Raw genomic sequence first — 17,387 nt, 5'->3', positions numbered from 1 at the left:
CACTGCAGGGCAAAGGCCTCTCCCATACTTCTCCAACTACCCCGGTCATGTACTAATTGTGGCCATGTTGACCCTCCAAACTTCCTAATCTCATCTGCCCACCTAACTTTCTGTCGCCCCCTGCTACGCTTCCCTTCCCTCGGAATCCAGTCCGTAACCCTTAATGACCATCGGTTATCTTCCCTCCTCATTACATGTCCTGCCCATGCCCATTTCTTTTTCTTGATTTCAACTAAGATGTCATTAACGCGCGTTTGTTTCCTCACCCAATCTGCTCTTTTCTTATCCCTTAACGTTACACCTATCATTCTTCTTTCCATAGTTCGTTGCGTCGTCCTCAATTTAAGTAGAACCCTTTTCGTAAGCCTCCAGGTTTCTGCCCCGTACGTGAGTACTGGTAAGACACAGCTGTTATACACTTTTCTCTTGAGGGATAATGGCAACCTGCTGTTCATGATCTGCGAATGCCTGCCAAACGCACCCCAGCCCATTCTTATTCTTCTGATTATTTCACTCTCATGATCTGGATCAGCAGTCACTACCTGTCCTAAGTAGATGTATTCTCTTACCACTTCCAGTGCCTCGCTACCTATCGTAAACTGCTGTTCCCTTCCGAGACTGTTAAACATTACTTTAGTTTTCTGCAGATTCATTTTTAGTCCCACCCTTCTGCTCTGCCTCTCCAGATCAGTGAGCATGCATTGCAGTTGGTCCCCTGAGTTACTAAGCAAGGCAATATCATCAGCGAAGCGCAAGTTACTAAGGTATTCTCCATTTACTCTTATCCCCAATTCTTCCCAATCCAGGTCTCTGAATACCTCCTGTAAACACGCTGTGAATAGGATTGGAGAGATCGTATCTCCCTGCCTGACGCCTTTCTTTATTGGGATTTTGTTGCTTTCTTTATGGAGGAGTACAGTGGCTGTGGAGCCGCTATAGATATCTTTCAGTATTTTTACATACGGCTCGTCTACACCCTGATTCCGCACTGCCTCCATGACTGCTGAGGTTTCGACTGAATCAAACGCTTTCTCGTAATCAATGAAAGCTATATATAATGGTTGGTTATATTCCGCACATTTCTCTATCACCTGATTGATAGTGTGAATATGATCTATTGTTGAGTAGCCTTTACGGAATCCTGCCTGGTCCTTTGGTTGACGGAAGTCTAAGGTGTTCCGGATTCTATTTGCAATTACCTTAGTAAATACTTTGTAGGCAACGGACAGTAAGCTGATTGGTCTATAATTTTTCAAGTCTTTGGCGTCGCCTTTCTTATGGATTAGGATTATGTTAGCGTTCTTCCAAGATTCCGGTATGCTCGAGGTCTTGAGGCATTGTGTATACAGGGTGGCCAGTTTTTCTAGAACAATCTGCCCACCATCCTTCAGCAAATCTGCTGTTACCTGATCCTCCCCAGCTGCCTTCCCCCTTTGCATAGCTCCCAAGGCTTTCTTTACTTCTTCCGGCGTTACTTCTGGGATATCGAATTCCTCTAGATTATTCTCTCTTCCATTATCATCGTGGGTACCACTCGTACTGTATAAATCTCTATAGAACTCCTCAGCGACTTGAACTATCTCATCCATATTAGTAATGATATTGCCGGCTTTGTCTCTTAACGCATACATCTGATTCTTGCCAATTCCTAGTTTCTTCTTCACTGCTTTTAGGCTTCCTCCGTTCCTGAGAGCTTGTTCAATTCTATCCATGTTATACTTCCTTATGTCCGCTGTCTTACGCTTGTTGATTAACTTCGAAAGTTCTGCCAGTTCTATTCTAGCTGTAGTGTTAGAGGCTTTCATACATTGGCGTTTCTTGATCAGATCTTTCGTCTCCTGCGATAGCTTACTGGTATCCTGTCTAACGGAGTTACCACCGACTTCTATTGCACACTCCTTAATGATGCCCACAAGATTGTCGTTCATTGCTTCAACACTAAGGTCCTCTTCGTGACTTAAAGCCGAATACCTGTTCTGTAGCTTGATCTCGAATTCCTCTATTTTCCCTCTTAGCGCTAACTCATTGATCGGCTTCTTATGTACCAGTTTCCTCCGTTCCCTCCTCAGGTCTAGGCTAATTCGAGTTCTTACCATCCTGTGGTCAGTGCAGCGCACCTTACCGAGCACGTCCACATCTTGTATGATGCCAGGGTTAGCGCAGAGTATGAAATCTATTTCATTTCTAGTATCGCCGTTCGGGCTCCTCCATGTCCACTTTCGGTTATTCCGCTTGCGGAAGAAGGTATTCATTATCCTCATATTATTCTGTTCTGCAAACTCTACTAATAACTCCCCCCTGCTATTCCTAGTGCCTATGCCATATTCCCCCACTGCCTTGTCTCCAGCATGCTTCTTGCCTACCTTGGCATTGAAATCGCCGATCAGTATAGTGTATTTTGTTTTCACTCTACCCATCGCCGATTCCACGTCTTCATAGAAGCTTTCGACTTCCTGGTCATCATGACTGGATGTAGGGGCGTAGACCTGTACAACCTTCATTTTGTACCTCTTATTAAGTTTCACAACAAGACATGCCACCCTCTCGTTAATGCTATAGAATTCCTGTATGTTACCAGCTATATTCTTATTAATCAGGAATCCGACTCCTAGTTCTCGTCTCTCCGCTAAGCCCCGGTAGCACAGGACGTGCCCGCTCCTTAACACTGTATATGCTTCTTTTGGCCTCCTAACTTCACTGAGCCCTATTATATCCCATTTACTGCCCTCTAATTCTTCCAATAGCACTGCTAGACTCGCCTCACTAGATAATGTTCTTGCGTTAAACGTTGCCAGGTTCATATTCCAATGGCGGCCTGTCCGGAGCCAGGGATTCTTAGCACCCTCTGCAGCGTCGCAGGTCTGACCGCCGCCGTGGTCAGTTGCTTCGCAGCTGCTGGGGACTGAGGGCCGGGGTTTGATTGTTGTGTTCATATAGGAGGTTGTGGCCAAGTACTGCACCAGGGTGGCCAATCCTGCTCTGGTGAGGGAGTGCGTTACCGGTTCTGGTCACCGGCATCAGGCCACACTCCAGGCCTGTTTATGCAATTTTATCAACACGCGGATTTTTTTTTTTTTTTTTTTTAATCCGGTGGAAAATTGCGCGGCACCGGGATTCGAACCACGGACCTCTTGCACGCGAGGCGGGTGTTCTACCTCTACGCCACCGCTGCACCTAATCTAATCTAACATAACGCTAACGCTAACATAATCCTAATCTATAAGAAAGGGGACGCCAAAGACTTGAAAATATATAGACCGATCAGCTTACTGTCGGTTGCCTACAAACTATTTACTAAGGTAATCGCAAATAGAATCAGGAACACCTTAGACTTCTGTCAACCAAAGGACCAGGCAGGATTCCGTAAAGGCTACTCACCAATAGACCATATTCACACTATCAATCAGGTCATAGAGAAATGTGCGGAATATAACCAACCCTTACATATAGATTTCATTGATTACGAGAAAGCGTTTGATTCTGTCGAAACCTCACCAGTCATGGAGGCAATACGGAATGAGGGTGTAGACGAGCCGTATGTAAAAATACTGAAAGATATCTATAGCGGCTCCACAGCCACTGTACTCCTCCATAAAGAAAGCAACAAAATCCCAATAAAGAAAGGCGTCAGGCAGGGAGATACGATCTCTTCAATGATATTCACAGCGTGTTTACAGGAAGTATTCAGATACCTGGATTGGGAAGAATTGGGCATAAAAGTTAATGGGGAATACCTCAGTAACTTGCGATTCGCTGATGATATTGCCTTGCTTAGTAACTCAGGGGACTAACTGCAATGCATGCTCACTGACCTGGAGAGGCAAAGCCGAAGGGTGGGTCTAAAAATTAATCTGCGGCAAACTTAAGTAATGTTCAACAGTCTAGGAAGGGAACAGCATTTTACAATAGGTAGCGAGGCACTGGAAGTGGTAAGGGAATAGATCTACTTAGGACAGGTAGTGACGGCGGATCCGGATCATGAGAAGGAAATAATCAGAAGAATAAAAATGGGCTGGGGTGCGTTTGGCAGGGATTCTCAGATCATGAACAGCAGGTTGCCATTATTCCTCAAGTGAAAAGTGTATAATAGCTTTGTCTTACCAGTACTCACCTACGGGGCAGAAACATGGAGTTACGAAAACGGTTCTACTTAAATTGAGGACGACGCAACGAGCTATGGAAAAAAGAATGATGGCTGTAACGTTAAGGGATAAGAAAAGAGCAGATTGGGTGAGGGAACAAACACGAGTTAATGACATCTTAGTTGAAATCAAGAAAAAGACATGGGCATGGGCAGGACATGTAATGAGGAGGGAAGATAACCGATGGTCATTAAGGGTTACGGACTGGATTCCAAGGGAAGGGAAGCGTAGCAGGGGGCGGCAGAAAGTTAGGTGGGCGGATGAGATTAAGAAGTTTGCAGGGACGACATGGCCACAATTAGTACATGACCGGGGTTGTTGGAGAAGTATGGGAGCGGCCTTTGCCCTTCAGTGGACGTGACCAGGCTAATGATCATGATGATGATGCTGATGGGTCTGTCAATCATGCGCAATTGACGAAAAAAGTAAACGTGCTGAAATAAATTTACTCAAAGAATAAAAACCCACTTCCGTATAGTTTCGGGTGTCTCTAACACGACAGCACCATCAATATAATCGATGTAGTAACACATGACCAATAATAATCTATGGAAGCAGCTGCACCTTATAAATGATGGTGGTTTGAGGCAGAGATTAATACAGGTCCACTGCGAATGCATCCAAAACTGACGCACCTCATTTGGGCTGCGGACAAAGTACGCGTGGAAGACGTCGAGCAAACTCAGGCTTCTTTGCAGGGGAAGTCCAAGGCATCGCCACCAAGTCTCGGTTACCCAGACAATCACGCGGAAGACGGAGCCTTCTTTGTGTATTTTTGCTGTGAAACATGCCAACAGGGAAAGCCCATAGAAGCATTCGCCAATTTCGTCAGGCATGCTTCCTCACATCTTCCGATAGCATCGTTCTATGACTTCGTCGGGTTGAAGCCCTCGGCCAGCTGGAGGTTGTCGTGGAGGGCGCAGTCAGCCGTGTGGTGGTACATTTCATAAGGTAGAACAATAAATCCCCATTCCTTGACCGACTGAACAAGCTTCAATTCAGTCAATTCAATTCAAGAACTTCAATATACAAGTGCGGGCGTCATGAGCTTGATAGTCGGGGTGGAAACGCTCCGACACAGCCGCGCTCAGCCGCGCCAAACGCAGCAGAAGCTGCGGAGTAGAACGCCCTCTCCCCTTTCCTCTTCTGCCCCCTTTGGCCCTGCACTCGACAGAAGACAGTGCGCTTCCTCCCTGCCATTGTCCCTTGTATGCGCGAGACCAAGCCATCATCCTGCTCTGCTGACCCTCACACGCTGTCACTGGGACTTACAGCATGCTGCGCAGGGACGCGATGTTATCGCATTTAGACTTTATACGGAACATTACGGCGACGGCGGAAATTAGCCTTGGGTGGCCACCTAATTTCAGTTTCCATAAAGCTTACAAAAAGCTTGCATAAGTAATCTTTTTCTAATGCCGTAATTAGTATGCACACCTTGCACTTTGCCTACAGATTATTCACGACGTACTCTGAATTTCAAACAAATGTAAACCGAATGCCTTCTGTTGTTCATCAAAGATACCGTGGAAACGTACTGCGGACGTCCTTTATTCCATAAAAAGAAGAAAACAAGTGTTCAGTAATGGCTTCCAATGCTTCTAATTGCCCAAGAACGCTTACCTTTCACCACGGTTAACGACTAAAACGAAGCTACTTTCCAGGAAATCTACCCTTGATGCTACATAAAGTTAGTACGGGATATTCACAAGCATAGCCGAAATCGAAATGACTGCATTAGTTCACCGAGGACAGTGAAAAGCACATGCATTTAACGGAAAAAATGTTTACTCGGTGCTGCGACGCGTGACACCTAGTCAGTCATATATTTTTGGGACGTCCCTTTATTCAACATCTGGACGGATCCAGCGAAAAACAACATGCGAAATTATGATACTTTGTTTAATCCGCCTAAGACACCGAGACGCGGAAAATCTTGATTAGTCAGCGTGACGCATGACACCCAGTAAGCCGTACATTTGTGGAACGTCTTTTTATTCTACGTGAGTAGGGAGCTAGCCATTTATTTAACGCTGAAAGCCTTTTTTCCAAGCACTTGAGCAAAGAACAAACTCTGGCAGTTCCTCTGTGCTGTTACGTTGCAGCTTATTTTCCGTACGCCTGCGATACAAGAATCTGTACTGTTAGTTGCCTAATAAAATCGCCCACCGCTTAATCCTAACCGCAGCCACGAGTGCAATGGTTTTTCCTCAGTTAAGTAAACCCGTCAGTGGTCTTTGGTTCGTAACCAAACAAACTCACTGCCAGATATGTAGCCCTGAAACAGTATTACGCCAAATATAGGCACCAGCACTTCCTTTCTTAGCTGAGAATAGTTGGAGAGCGTCCTGCAGCGGAATGCCATAGGATAATCTTTGCCACTGATGCGGGGAGAAAGGGCAGCTACCACTCTAACAGGTCATTGATCATATTGCAACTTCAAAGGTTCTTTTTAGGGTCAAAGTGGGTCAGAAACGTTGATACTTGTATGGCTTAATTTTTTCACCTTATGAATCGATTGCCCATGTTTTCTAGTCATTTGCAAGATATTCCCTTTGTTAGTAGACTGTACGGTAGAGCCAGCAGTGTGGACAAGCTCGGCAGAAATTTGGCATAATACTTCATTAAACCCAAGACATATTTTAGTTTAGTTTGCTCAGCCACTTCGGGGTTGGTGCCTGAAGAACTGCTTCAATAAAGTCATCGTCTGCTGTAAGTTCATTATTATCCATTTAATGGCCAAGGAAGCGACTTCTGTTTGTCTTAATTTCCATTTCTTGATGTTTAGCCTTAGGCTGTAGTCACATAAGCGCTCAAAGTCTTGCTTTAGCAATGAATAATCATTGTAATTTCGGCCACTATGATGCCATGCAGGTAGGCTTGCGCACCCAGCAGTTCCTTCAACGACAAATCCATATGTTCCCTAAAAACTGGCTGGTGCTGACATAAATCCAAAAGGGAGCCTCTTGAAGAAAAAGAGGCGCTTGCAGGTGTTTATGGCCACCAGCTTCTTGGCCTCGTCATCCAGGCGCCGTTGCATGCATGTTTGAGTCAAGTCTAATGCGCGGACTACTTCACGACCGTTCAATCTTGCGTAGATATCGTCCACACGAGGCTGTAGGTACTGCTGGGACACCGTGGCCGCGTTCACTGTTAGTCGAAAATTTCCATAAAGACGGATCGTCTAGCCAGCTTTTGCAACTCGAACGACTAGTGTAGCCCATTCTTCTGCCACTACCGGTGATATGACGCGGTCTGTGACCAATTAGTCGAAAGCTTCGAACAATTTGGTAGTCAAAGCATCCGGCACCATACGCGCTATAAAAAAGCAGGGCGTGGTGTTTTCTTTCAGGATGAACTCCTCAGATAAACACTTGTAGAGTCCTAAACCTGGTGAAAAGTGATCTTCGAACATAGTAAGCTAATTCTAGCATGATAGCTGCCTGGATTCGCCACTTGATTGACCGCAGAAGGTGGTCCCACGCTTCCGGTGAGGTACTACATGGCAAGAGCTGCGAGGGAGGAGGGAAGCACATGGGCTAAAGTGGCGGCTATATTCCTCGAGAGACAGAGAGACTCATAGTCGCCCGGTTACATACAGGAGAGTACGTATGGATTACAGAAAGCGCCTGTTTGTAGGTGACGCCAGACAGTAGCCTGTGCGCGTGCCAGACAAGGATAAGCAGTGGTGTGAAGTCACCTATTCACGCGATGATATGCTGTAATTTCATGCAACTTGGTGAGGCCCTTGCTTGACATGTCGGGGCTGGAAGTGCTCGCCGCTCGGTTGACGAAACCTCAACCAGTAAGTTGGGCTGCCTCGTTCCCCTAATTGCCCGCGTAAGCCGGAACCCAAAGCAGTTCGATGGCACCACGATCTTGAAAGGAAGAATACAAAGGAAGAAGACGCAGGGTGGATAAAGCCACTCTGATGGGAACGATTAGTGACCGCTGGTTAAGAGTCACTGACCGCTGCACAGATGTACGGATTTAATATGGCGAGGGCGATCGCTGCTTCTTCAGTAGCTCTGATTTAGGCGTCGAGATAGTCGCTCCGGTAGCGATTCGCCTCGACACGGTCACTGCGCAGACTACAATCTAAAACGGGCAAGGAGAGGAAGAATAACAAGCCACGTCTGCGTAAAGGACATGTGGGCCACCGTTGTAGGAATCGTGCCGAGAGTTCGCGTGAGTTCTCCGCCTGGAATTGTGGAAATATGCGAGCGTATTCTTAGAGAGCTTTTGGCAATGACCTTGTTCTGATTAGAGGTAGAAGGGAGGCGTTTCTTGTGCTAGTGGGGCTAGGCCGTATGCCCATATTGGCAAGAACACGTCTGCCTGTCGTTTTAAGCGCTCTACTGTGTTACTGCGCTGATCATGGTCCTAAACAACCTTATCTACCGTGTAATAATCGCCCAGACAGTGGAGCTGCTAGGTGCTGGCATCGAAGGCATAGAGAAAGAAATTTCAACAAGAGCGGACACTCCCATTGAGCCCAGCGGCCGAATCGACTGTAGCACACCAATCGGATGGTATTAACACCTTCCGGTTTCGGTTTTGGGCGCGCGCGTTTTGCACACCAGTTGGTACACGCCGCGCCGGCTCCGCTGCTCGGCGCGACATTTATTTTTTTCCGCTTCTGCTGAGCCCCGCGTGGCCTTGGCGTGGAATCGTTTCATTATTTAGTAGAAATGATTGCGAACGACCTTTAGAAGACTGCACCGAATATGTCAGGTGGAATTTCATAAAGAGAACGAAAGACGTCTTCTGAAATGATGAAATGTTTATTTTGCTCTATATAGATGCTTCTTCCGGGCTACTGCATTCATCCAAAGTTGTGGCACCAGGTAAGCACCAGTCGTTGCCGTACGAAGCTCCACCGCATGCCATCAGCTGAAACAAAGTAAATTACAAGCACGAATCATTCTGGTAAACTGACCTAACAGGAGTATTACGTGTAGAGGCGAAACGTGCGTAAGTGGTGAATGAGCGGCATTACTGATAAATTCACTTTTACGCACATTTCGCAGCAAAGACTCCTCCCAAACAATGCCATAAAATGTGAAGAAAGCATCCGATTTTCAGGCATCCCTCTCTTCCCGGGCATTACTTCCTGCGATTTAAGAGCACAAATACACGGGTGACTGCGCGTTTCCAACTTGGCCTCAGTCGACGCAATCGTACGCCAAGTACACAGAGGTGGCTACAACACAGGCTCAGCCAGACCATGTTACACGCTCGCAGAATGCCTTCTAGTCGCACTCAAGACAGATTCGTGTGTGCAAAGCCTGTTTTCAGTCGCTCAGAATACATAAACGTCAAGTTCTTGAGCTCCTCCGTGTTATCTTTTACGCGTCCTGCCGGCGAAAGCAACACTCCCGTGTTATCATTCTCGGCAATCGCTCGTCGCGTTTTCGACAAGCGTGAGTAGCGAAATAAGGTATATGTTGTTGCAGGGCTATAAAATGCGCCACAAGCTTGTCCCACTAAAATTCAGTAGACGCAAAACTAACTCACCATGGCCGGCTTGCTTTTTTGCAAACAGCTTCACAACCCTAGGTGCGGCGAGCATGACTCAAAATATCCCAAAAAGTTACCTAATGAATTACAATACTTTTTCTGGTCAGAGAATGCGTCACGAACTTCTACCACTAAAATTCAGTACACGCGAAACTAACTGCGGCACACAGCCGCGTGCGGCCACTGCGCTTGAAAAGTACTGCAAAAAGTAGCGAAATTAGTTACAATAATGTCTGGGGCCAGAGAAAGCGCCACAACTTGTCCCGATAAAATTCAGTACACGCGAAACTGCGTCACACGACCAAGGTGCTTTTCGTCACAAAGCCAGGTGCGGTGAGCGTGCCCAAAAACTACCGAAATAAGTTTTATTTATGCTTGGGCTCATTGAAAGCATTGCCAATATCTCCCAGTACAAATAATTAACTCAAGTTAACTAGGCTTGGACGGCGGAGCTGTTTTTCGATAACTGCGTCACCATATAGGTTCAGTTTTGTACAGTAAGCCTAATTGTGCTTGAAGTGCGTCGCAGACTGTCAAACAAAATTGCTCACCTTGTTGTAGTCCAGTAGTGCAGTGGTGCTGTGCCGAAATGCAGACGGAACACAAAAGAACGCCGGGAGCCCAAAAAACGGGCTGCATCCAAAAAAAGACGGGTCGCCGAGCACGCGAGCTTCACATCCGCAGCCGGCCTCGCTCACTCCTGCGACTTGTCTGGCGCATGACGTATGCACGCGCGTCTGGCGTGCCGCTAGCTTGCTGCTAAGCAACGCAACAAAAATAAGTCGCCAAGTAGAAGTTCATTTACACGCAAAACATTTCCACTTTGAGTGGGAAAGAATAAAAAAAAGCAAACGTTGTTTGTAAGTTGATTTCAAATTCTGTTTTTTTCCGATGCTTGCGTCAACTAACGGATGGAGTTGAAACTAGGCGTGACGTGTTTCCTGTTGCCAGTTTTTGAAGATTGTCCCCTCTTGTTGAATTTCTTTCTCTAAGTCGAAGGGATAACAAGCGCTGTCTTATAGGCCTGGCAGATGATCGAACGCACTTTCCTGGTATCTGCCACAGGATGCAGTTAAAGAAGCAAGCATGTTATGTGACTGAGAATTATTGGCCAGAACAAATACTCTAATCTAGACATTCCGCCAAATGGCGGAATGTCTTGTGGTCTATCCGGTGGAATGTATAATGACACTGGTGGCCCTGTTTTGCTTTCGTAGCGTGACGCAAATTTTACATTTTGCCTAAGAAATTGACACGAAGGCACTGAACCTAACGTTCTTGATAAAACAATTTTTCTCGTCTGTAAAAATAAGGCAGCTAGCTCAAGGCGCGCGATTACTTCGACAAAAATGCTGCTCGCTTACCTCGTCTGCAGCGTACAAGCCGTCGTCTGTTTCATAAGCTATGATGCGTGGCCCCGGTAAATGGAATGTGTCATCGCATGTTGGCGCCAACGCGCTTGCTTTCCACAACATACGCGACCTACCCGTGGTGATGAGTGCACGTTTTAAGCCACGTCATCGCTATCTCGCGAAACACAAGTGACTCAGCCCGACTCGCTTGGCTGGGAAACGGCCGAATATCACCGATAGCTTTGTGCGCGCCAGGGGTATCCGCTTGCGCAATGGAAGCAGCGGCGCTGCCTTCTCTTTTCACTTGGCTGATTAATCGCACCGCGCGCGGAAAGTTCAAGGCGCCGGCTTACGTACATTCCTTCTTATAAATTAAAAAGATGCCGTTGTCATATATATTTATTGCGCGAAAAGGCATTAATCTTGATTACAATACCAATGCAGCAGTGAAAAGTGGACAACGATGCAGAATGTTTGCTATGTTCAACCAATATTGTATCATATAAACGCGTTCTTTTACAAAATGATGGCCCAGAACACAAATACCAGCACCACCCGAGAGGAATGCAAATACTGCGACCACGCGTTATGAACAAAATATTTTCGTGGCGCCAAACGATAGGAAAAATGTGGCAATACGCACTCCTTTCGGCTGCCATTGCATATGGCTGCTCATTAGTGTAATTCGCGCGGCTCGTCGCAACATAAATATAGTAGAAAATCTCTGCAATGGCGGTGCAGCCCAACGTCACGCTACGTCAAATTGACATTTACGAAATCGCCTTTCCTGTGACCCTCCCCTCAGCCATTTCCTTCAGCCATTCAGCAAGCTGACATGGTACCCCTATCTTCTATAGTCACCACTTATTCCCAAAATTGCCTATGCATTACACAGGCTTCTGTATGCTACCGCTCACTTTATTATTGAAGCGCTAACACCGCAATGTAGCGGCCAAGGTCCAAAAAAATGTATTAGTCGATAAAATTTGCAACTGCACGTCACATTTCGTCATCCTGATAGCAAAATGGCATGTTGCAAAATTTCCGTTTCCCGGCACAAATTTCAAGACATGAGCTCTCCACAACCAATCAGATAGTCAGTATGGCGGATAGAGTTGGCCGTGCAGCCGCCATCCGTGTCGAGAATAGAGCCTCAGCTTACAAAGGTCTGTTTCCCAGCCTCGTGTTTGAGGGCGGGGATTCTCATGAAGCGTACCATCTGCTGCGCGTTGCTTTCAGCGTTATGATGCATGCCTCATTGTGCGTGTTCTTTTGCAGCGGCATTCTGAAGGTACGGATGGTCTGCACCTCAGGAATGCTGACGCCGTTGAGGCGAATGTCAAGGTTGACTGGCAGTGGAGAAGGCTGAGCGGAGCGTTTGGCTTTGTGGGGAATTACGGGAAGCTCAGATTTTACTGCTAAGCAAGTGAGCCACATTGCCTCAACATGTGACTGTAGGCTGTGGCAAGCTTCTTGAAGGCGCAGTCTGAATGTCCTCGTCAGTGCCTTTGCAGGTACGAATGGTAGCATTGTTCCCACAGAGGGAGTGGGAGATTTTGGGTATGGATGGCGGCTTCGCAGGAAGCTGGAACATAGATTAACGAGGAACGGGGAAAGAACAGCACCCTGAGGAGTGCCCATTGTTCCGAGAGAAATAAAATCATTGCAAAGCTCGCCCAGGGACAGCTCTACCGTACAGTTTGGTCACAAACACCCGGGCGAAGGTATATGCGCGGAAACCCGAGTTGGAATTTACACTGCTCATGATAGTGGCAGGCGACACATCGCCGAACGCTTTGCGGGCACCAAGCCCCAGGACGACTTTGCCTTTTTTCGTTGCCTTTTCCCTCTCTCGCCCTCCCACACTAGTTGGGTTTAATGGCGCAAAGGCGATTAACGTCATCCTGCACCAGTCACGATACAATATAAAACACAATGCTAGATCAGTTAAACATGGATTACATATGGCTTGTATAAATAACCAGTTGTCTCTAAAATGTCGAACAAGTTAGTTAAAGGCATTATTGGGTCATCTGCCAATAATAGGGTGGGGTGGAAATTATGCAGATTGCGTTAAAGATTTTGCTCTGTGTTTTCATGTGTGGACATATCATAAGAATGTGCATCACTGTAAGAGGTTCATGGCACTTCTCGCCAGTTGGCAGGTTTTATTTTCGAAAGAGAAAATTGTGTGTAAGATTTGTGAGTCCAATCCGAAGGCAACATAATAGCACCTCATGGAACCATGGCTGGTAACTGCACGACTTCCACTTGCCATTTACGGGTTTAATAAGATGTACCTTGTTGCTTGTACAATGGTTCCATTCGTGCTGCCATTTTGACCTAAGCGCCTTCCGACTCGCACGGGTAAGATCTTTGTATGGAAGTGTTGTGTTTCTTATGTATTTGTACGCTGCCATTGGTGCGCATCTATCCGCTGCTTCATTATTCGGTATTTCAACATAGCTTGGTGCCCAGCAAAACGTAACTGATCTGCTGTATTTGTCTGTTGCTACCACGTTTAAAATATCCCCAGACAGGGGCTCACATTTGGATTTCACATTTAGGGCTTGCAGTGTGATAAAGGATACACCCGTGTGCTTAGATTTAGGTGCACGTTAATGATCCCCAGGTGGTCGACATTTCCGGAATCCCCCACTACGGCGTGCCTCATAATCATAAAGTGGTTTTGGCACGTAAAACCCCATAATTCATTTTTTTAAAGATCATAAGAACTTTCGCTTGTTGGGACCTCTCTGCTGGGACCGCTGCTGATGTGCCAACGTTGTTTGACCAGGAAACCTACTTCAGCCGCTAACAATACTAGATACCTAGGTCATGTGCTAAGGCTTTCATGATGACGTGGCGCAGAAAAGCAGAGTGATTGTCGAGAGTAACTTAATATCCCTTCAGTATGTTTATGTGGAACGTAATCTCATCATCGAGATTTCTCAGTTTGTCGCTATCAGCTGAATTATAAATAATTGGTCCAGATGTTCATTGAGAAAACATGTCACAATGACCCACTCAGTCAGACAGCACCGTGATGGCTACGTCGTATTTTACTTCGACAAGACAGATTCCCTGAATTGCCGTTTTGCCTGACCCAATAAGTCATTGTCGTGAGTGCTTGCATGGTTGTCATGTGAAAGAGGCATGGGGCACAAAAATAAAAGACGACGATGATGTGCGCGGATCTGTCCGAATGGCACGAGCCCTCGAGGCGTGTGACTCGAGGTGTGATCGGGAGAGAACCGGTGCTAAGCTGGCATTATCGACATGGCTCTGGGCCAAGAAGGTTGGAGCGTCAGCATCGTACTTGGACGGGAGCCCCTCAAGCCACTACCGGATTCTCACCATTCTTTCTGCTTTACGGCCGCCATCCCTCCAGCACCATTGATACAGTTCTCCCGTACCGGCCGGACCCTGCTGAATGCTCACCTGATTCTACGGTCGCTCAGTACGCCGAGAAATGCCGACAACTGGCCCGTTCTTTGACGTCTGCTCAACAGTGCCGCTTAAAAGAGAGCCGTGACCTCAGCGCACCCCCTCACCCCTTTCCTATCTACTCACTCGTGTGGCTTTGGGTACCGCCTGTTGTTGCTCCTGGCCTTTCGTCCAAGCTCCTCCCGAAGTACGACGAGCCCTACCGCGTGGTTGCGCAACCATTACTTGTTAATTACGTGGTCGAGCCCGTGTAACCATCTCCAGAGCTGCGTCGTCGGGGACGAGAGACTGTGCACATTGACCGGCTGAGGCCGTATTACGATCCGCTCACCTCTTCCTAAATCGCCAGGATGGCTACTCTTCGATTCCGGGGGTGATTGTGACGAAGAAGATCGGCAGGATATATATATATATGTATATGTATATATATATGCGTGTGTGCGTGCGTGGGTGTGGGTGGGTGTGTGCACGTGAATATGTGGATGTGCGTGTTTGTGAAGAACTTCGTAGAGTGGGAATAGACAAGATGAACTGTATACCTTATCGAATATCATGTATAAACAGTCTATAGACGCAGAATGAGCAACAATAAATAGAGACTGTATCGACTGACGTCTATAAATATGCTATTGAGGGGAAGAAGACAAAAGGAAACAAAGACCTTATCAACTTTGTTCTATAGACCGTCTATAGACTGCGAATGGACAAAACGAAATAGAAATCTTATCGACTTTCGTCTATAGAAAGTTTACCGAGAATTAATAGACAGAAATAGCGACTGTATTGACTTTCGTGTATAGGTAGTATATAGAGCGGAAGTACACAAAAAAGAAACAAACACCATATCGACTTTTTTCTAAAGACCGTCGATAGAGTGTGTGGGAGATATGGGGTTCTCCTCCCGTACTCTTGGGACAAAGGAACGACACCACAGTAGTGCAAACAGTCACAAGGGCATTTATTGCACCTTTCATAGATCAATGCCTGCTAGCCGAGTTGGTATCCACAATACATGCCGATGGGCGCGCGACAAATCTAGAAGTCCGACTCACCGCGACCGCAGAGCGAGCGAATATGTTCGCCCCATGCTGGATCCCAACGCCTGGTCGTTCGCGTGTACGGTCGCGCGAAGGGTGGCACGTTCGAAGGCGGCCACGCGAGACAGTCTCGCCGAAGCATGGGTCGGCGCACGCGCGGCATGGCACGTCCGTACCGTTCGCTTCCAGAACCCAAAGAGACCAAGCGCCTTCCTTTCGGCGCCTAAGTAACCTCGCCTGTCGGCGGCGTTAGCAGCGCAACACTCGCGCCATCTCTCGCACTGCGCCCCAACCACATCGACCGCCGCGGGCATCACGCCGTCCACGCGGCAAAGCCGCACTACAGGAGGCGCGCTATGCGGGAAAAACATCAGGGGACGCGCGAGAGTCGCGCATCCCCACAAGTGCGAATAGAGAAAAAAAATAGAAACCTTATCTGCTTTCGTCTATAGAAAGACAATAGATAAATAATAGAAAAGAATAAATAGAGACTGTATTGACTTTTGTCTATAGGTAGTCTATAGAGGGGAAGCAGGCAAAAAAGAAACAAACACCTTATCGACTTTCTTTTATGCACCATCTATAGATTGCGAACAGACAAAAAGTAGAAACTTTATGGACTTTCGTCTATAGAAAGCCTATAAACATTGTATCAACAAAAGTGCAAATATATCGAAAGGCAAAGTTGCCTATAAACAGTCTATAGACTTTCTATAGACAGTCTAAAGTCTTTTTGTGAGGAACAACTACTACTGCTACAACTACTATAACCATAGCGTAAATACAGTCACTGAAGCGTAACCAGCACAAGTGACCGGGAAGGATAGCTCCGACAATAGAGAATGCCGTCTCTCTCCAAGCGCCTCCGCTGCAGAGCTGTGTCTGCGCCGTGCTAGCCATGCTTTCTGCTAAAGAGAGGGTGGTTTCGCTTTGTACCGACGTTCGAGTTCGACAGTTTCCTGCAACTTTCTCGGATCACAGCACTCCACACAGTGCACAACGCAGCCGCCACCATGTGTGCCCCTTAGTTTGGTCTCCCGTTCACGTCTGGGCACATCCGAAGATGGCTGTGAATAAAAGAATAATACAAGGTCAGGAATGTTGGTTTGCTAAAATAATATCTCGATTTAAGTAAAATTCTAATACCGGGAGAAATTTTGCGCTTCAAATAGGCGATATGCTTCGTAAATTTTAAGTTTGAGTCAAGAATTATTTCAAGAAATGAGCATTCATTAACTGCACTGATGTTAAGAGAGTTTAGGTTGACAGTGGGAATGAACTCTGGTGTCCTGTGATTCGAATGAAAAAGCATAAAAGACGTTTTGGTAGGATTTATGCTTAGCGAGTTAACCTGGCACCACGTTAAAATATTTTTCAGATCAGTGTTTAACTTAGTAGTCAGGGAAGTTAGTGAACGATCGGTTGCAAGTAATGTAGTGTCATCGGCGTAAAGAAAGGCCTCAGTTTCTGTTAAACAACCGGGTAAATCATTTATATAAAGCAGGAATAGTAGCGGGCCAAGTACAGACCCCTGCGGGACCCCTTTATTGGTTATTCTGAAATTAGAAAGTGAGGAACTAAAATACACAGCTTGTTGTCTATCTGTTAGGTAACTTTTTAGAAGTGCTAATGCTGGGCCATCGATGCCTACTGCTCGTAGTTTAGTAAGTAAGATGACGTGGTTTATTGATTCAAATGCTTTGGATGAGTCGATAAAAATTGATCCTGCGTAGAAACCGGCATCTATAGCGCCCTTTGTTTTATCCGTAAAAGAAAGTATAGCACAATCGACGTAGTAGTTCTGCGGAAACCCACAAGGTGGAGAGAAGTACTCAATAAAGGGAAAATCAGACATCCACCCGTTCGTAGCAATTGCTACAAAGGAAACC

At 46.5% G+C, this 17,387-nt stretch overlaps 1 long non-coding RNA gene across 2 annotated transcripts; it reads right to left on the bottom strand.

Annotated features, from left to right (window-relative positions):
* Positions 1 to 8,907: 8,907 nt before the first annotated feature.
* On the bottom strand, positions 8,908 to 11,049 carry LOC129385368 (uncharacterized). Of its 2 annotated transcripts, none has more exons than XR_008612931.1 (2): positions 10,214 to 11,049; positions 8,908 to 9,255 (listed from the first exon to the last, which is right to left on the bottom strand). It is a non-coding gene; the product is annotated as an uncharacterized lncRNA (long non-coding RNA). The 2 variants fall into 2 exon arrangements; XR_008612930.1 differs by having other exon boundaries at positions 8,908 to 9,035.
* Between the last annotated feature and the right edge of the window lie 6,338 nt (positions 11,050 to 17,387).

This window comes from Dermacentor andersoni, chromosome 7 (genome assembly GCF_023375885.2).
Source record: "Dermacentor andersoni chromosome 7, qqDerAnde1_hic_scaffold, whole genome shotgun sequence".
NCBI classification, from domain to species: Eukaryota; Metazoa; Arthropoda; class Arachnida; order Ixodida; family Ixodidae; genus Dermacentor; species Dermacentor andersoni.
This window is presented reverse-complemented; position numbering and strand designations above follow the sequence as displayed.